The sequence below is a fragment of the Syngnathus typhle genome, linkage group LG5 (assembly GCF_033458585.1).
Source record: "Syngnathus typhle isolate RoL2023-S1 ecotype Sweden linkage group LG5, RoL_Styp_1.0, whole genome shotgun sequence".
Taxonomy (NCBI): Eukaryota; Metazoa; Chordata; class Actinopteri; order Syngnathiformes; family Syngnathidae; genus Syngnathus; species Syngnathus typhle.
In genome coordinates this window covers 8,916,260-8,921,282 of record NC_083742.1, presented here as the reverse complement: position 1 = coordinate 8,921,282, position 5,023 = coordinate 8,916,260, and positions in this window count along the sequence as shown.

Here is a 5,023-nt window from a genome sequence, read left to right as displayed (position 1 = left end):
AGATAGCAAACCAAAAAAAGGAACAGTGCTCATTTCCGGTTTGTAGTTCGCAAATAAAAGCGAATCGTAAAACCAAGGGGGGAAAAAAATTGAAAATTATCTCGTGAAGCGTCTCCTACACCACGTTGCAATCAACTGACGTATTCACAACAAATGTTTAGACTATTTTTAATGAAGCAATCCACAGTTTCTAAAATAACCCTACAAAACAGTGCTGTAAAAATAAAACAAATATTAAATAAACACGACGATAGGATAAAGTCTGCATTTGGGGAGGAATGTGTAAATGTTTTGTACGCTGTCAAGAGTTGGGGAATTCATGTTCGGGAAGTAAAAACCTTCCACAGTCTGGCTTTTTTGTAAAAAAAAAAAAAAAAAAAGAAAAAAAGGTCGTTTACATTGCTTTATTTTGAAGTTCAGGTTACCGGCTCTTCGGGCTGTTATTCAGATTTTGACACCGCTGGAGGGTTGGAAGAAACCTGGCTCTCCCTGCCATCCTTTGCACCTACCTCTGCGGCTCTTCACACTTTGCATTGTAGGCATTGACCCCAACGCTCATGCTTGTAATAGGATATTGTTTTGCATTGCATTTCTATTTGCTAGTATACATTACCCCCAAAAGACGATTGAAATAAATGATAACTCTCAAATCAACTTTATAAGTAACATAAGTAATGACATTATAAAAATGGTAATTTTCCAGTGGGGTGGTCAGGGTGACACGACCTTAGTGAGAAGTGGCCGTGCGCGCGTACTTCACGTTACTATACCATCCACTGTCAGGATTTCAATGAATAAAATTGAAGCATTTGGGTGGTATGGCTCAGTGAAAGAGTGGGTGTCTCCCTACCCAGAGGTTGATGATTACCTCATCTCAGCGGTAGAACTGAATGATTTAATATCTATGAGAACGGAATGTAGCCAATTTTAGCAGAGGTGATCAAAACGAGTTCTTCCCCTTTAAATTAATCAGGTTACCATAAATTTGTTTTATAAATCCAATCCACTCCTCTTTTGCTGCAGTGCGATGTTTAGATAAACTTCAGCAAATTTCGCAAACTTTCCAAAACAGTATTGTGCTTTTTCCTTTCATAAATGTGGGAATTAGATTGCATTAAGTTCTGTGCAATGATATTTAACTTGCTTGGCACCCCTAAACCTCTGATACTTGAATCGCCTCTAGGGGGTAATAAGTGTAGGCAGATGCTAAAATAAATCTTCACTGAATGTGATGAGCATTGGTGGAAATATTTCTGAGCAATATGTTTCACCCGCACAAATAAACAGCACTTTCCTCAACGCCCTGCTCAAAGCAGCAATGCAAAAAGCTTTTTTAGGCTCGTGGATAGATCTCATGTTTTGGCATCATTTCAAAGACTCGTAATTTTGGAATACCTACCAAGTCAGCACAGTCTGATCAAAACAGTCTTTTGACTGGTGCCTTTGAAAGCCTTTGACTTCATGTCACAGATTATAACTGATTGATTGCTGTAAAGCACATGAACACCATCTTGGTAGCGTAATTAAATTACAATGGAGCAGATGTCGACTTTAACACGTGGCAGCTTTTCGTCATGTGCACAACATTCACTCTGGGCATCCATAAATTGAGGTGACTTTGTTTGGGTTATGGTAGAGATGTTGGATACTGCATTTCTTATTGATAATAGGGCATGACAAAGAATAGAATTCACTTTAGCACTCAAAAAAGGCATCATACTACCAGATACCTTTTTCTAGACCTATTGAGGGTTTACTGTTGAGAGATTACCAGGACATTTAGTCTCCCATGGTTAAAGAGGAAGTCAACCCCTGAATTTCCTTTGCAATAAATGTTCTGAGCGGCCCAACTAGTCGAAAACCAGTGTTCTGATTGTTTCGTTTGTGGAATATGTTGAAAACGGGCAAAATTCACCTGTTTCTATACGTTTCAAGGGGCGGACATTTTGCCATCTGCCGTAATTGGGTGTGACATGTTTTTGGGATGTGGGTGGAAACCGGAGTGCCCGGAGAAAATCCACACAGACCCGGGGAGAACGTGCAAACTCCTCACAGGGAGGGTCGGAGGTGGAATCCAAGCCCTAGGCTTCGTCTCCCTCCTTGCACAGTTATTGATATAATAATATGTGCTAAACAATAAACTAAACTAAACTAAACTAAATCCAACATGCACCCTCTGAACTGTGAGGCGGACGTGCTAACCAGTACATCACCGTGCCGCCAAATTCGAATCCCTCAAATGCAATAATAATCGGAATGTTGTGCTTAGACTAGTGGGGGCACATACACCATATCATTGTAGGGACAATTTTGGGCTTGACTCCCTCTCTAAACAATAAACCAATAGGGTATTTTCACATGGGATCATCAATAGGCCTATATTTGATTTGAAATTTGAAAAATTCTCTAAAATCTCCAACACTAAACTCATGTCACACAAGCAGACAAGGCTAAGACAAGTATACAAGTGCTGATGTGTTTTGTTGCAGCACACTGCTTTTCTTCTCCAGAATACTTTTGGAGATGGAAAGACAGCCCAAATTGACTTGCTCCAAGACACAAGCGATATCATTTGACTTTTCGTTTGTATTTTTTCTTATCAACTGCTACAGTGGTATGGTTGATTCAAAGTCATTTGAACTTCTACTTTAGCAATTCTCTTTTAACACAGTCTATTTAGTTTAGGGGGAGGTGGGGCATTTCTTGGTCACTGCCCACTCCTTTTTTGGTTTGTGAAATATGCCAGACACTGTGAAAAGCCAAGAATATTTTATGCAAAAGTAAACGGAAGGCAAATTTGACCACAGCTCACCACCAAAGTACACAGAGAATCGGGCAACAGGTAGTGTAAACAATATCTGTCCTTAGGATACTTTGCATCATCATTTTCCTAGCAGCTTCTGCATCACCCCAAAAGGATGCTTCATTGTCCGTTCTTGTGTTTGCATTCCATTGTTAATGGGCAAGTACAAATGTTCTCCTTTTATGCACAAAGCCTTCACCCTCGTCTTCCAATCTATTGCTTGAGCTCAACCCTCATCCATCCATCAGCAGTGGCCCTGTCCTACACAGCCCCCCACCCCCCAGGCTCGCCACCCCCAGCTTGGTCTTTGACACAACGCTGTTGTGGTTTTCCGGGTCTTTATGCTGCCTGTTGTCTGAGGCAGATTGAAGACCCTTTGTGTGCGTCCGCCCCTGTCCTGAGTGGCCGGGAGGAACCAGCTGAACTGCGAGTGGAGAGATAGGAATGCGCATATGAATGGACCAGTGTGTGTCGGGCACCTGCTGATAGAGGGACGACGTGCCTGTATAGTTCTTCTTCTTCATCAGCGTAACCAACTTGTTCAATTATAACGTGTAACGTTCCCTGATTATTCACACTAAACAACAAAGTACTGACTTTGTAGTATTGGAATTACAAGAGTTTGCATATATTTTGCCTCCCACCGTTGAGAGCCCAAAAGTAATGGGACATATTAACAATCATCAAGTCAAACTTGACATTTTAATGCGTGGTTTCAATCACTTTGAAGCCAGTTACAGCCTGAAGTCTGGAACGCAGAGACATCACCAGACGCTAAATTTCATCCCTGGTGCTGCTTATATTGCGCTTCAATTTCTGCTTGTTCTTTGGACATTTTTCCTTTAGTTTTGTTTTCAGCGCACATCATCTGTATGTTATCATTTTTACACTGTTCTCCTGATTTGGATATAAATAGCCTCAAATTAAAGCTGAAAGTCTGCAGTTTGAAGACATCTGGTTTGTTTCATTTTTGATCCACCGTGGTGGTCTTTAGAGCTCAAAAGATCCAATCCATAGAAAGACATTCCAAATAATCACTATATTACTTATCCTAGCATTTTCAATAGCGTAAAAAGTCATTTGTCATAATATGGTGACTATAAATAATCAATACATTAGTTAGCATCTCAAATAGAGTAAAAGGGCCTATGTCGTAATATAGTGACTATCCGACAAAATCAGGGTGCATCTCTTAGTTTGTGTTGTTCCCCAAAAATTAAAATAACATAAAACCTATCCTAAGACAATAATAACATGTCTAAATAGCCACTAGACAATTTTATTAGCGTATCTAAATTCATTTATCCAGTACCTATAAGTAAATGTATTCAGTTGCTGCTATGCTGTTTTCCCAGCTCCATTGTATCATTTTAATCCATACTAGAAATGTTGGAAGGTTTTGTTAGTCAGTCCCCAAAACACAATCAGTTCCCTGACGTGACAGATGTGTTGTGACGTTGGTTGACTCCTTAATTTATTTTTGCTTTGATTAGGTTGTCTTCGGTCATGTACCTGTAATGGATTCCGTCCATACTAGAAATGTGGTAAGGTTTTGTTAGTCAGTCACCAAAAGTCTAACACAATCAGTTCCCCAAAATGAAAGATGTCGTGACGTTGGTTGACTCCCGTAATTTCACAACACGTGTTACAAAATTTTCTGGGAAAAATTTGTAACACAAGTTTTGAAACACTCCCATTTTTAAGATTTTGATGGTATGATGTAATTTTCTGTAATGTTTGTAAATACTGTACATAGTCAATATTGCATTAAAGCTTGATTTGATAGATTGTTTTAACATTGGTGTCATCTCGTGGAATGCTGACGATAAACCATGTCTGCTTTGTGACTCTATAGGAGGAAAGTTTTGTTTTTGTACGAGTCAAGTGTATACCTTTCAATGCATACCTTTTTGTTAGTCTATTGCGTTTACGCTTGCTGCCAAATACTAGAACATTTATGCCTTCACTATCAATAGCACACTACAATGTACATGTAAATGTACATTTGCAGTGACACTGCAGTATTGGGAAGTAAAATACCAAATAAGATGGAATGTGACAAACCATTGAATGTGCTGAACTTCTGTTTTGACAACAGTATTGTATTGCACCGTATCCTGCTCAACAAATCACTTCTGATATTTTATACAGTAGGAGTCTGATTGGTTCACTGATGTTTTTGATAACACGGGCTTATGATGCACATGATAATGAATGTGT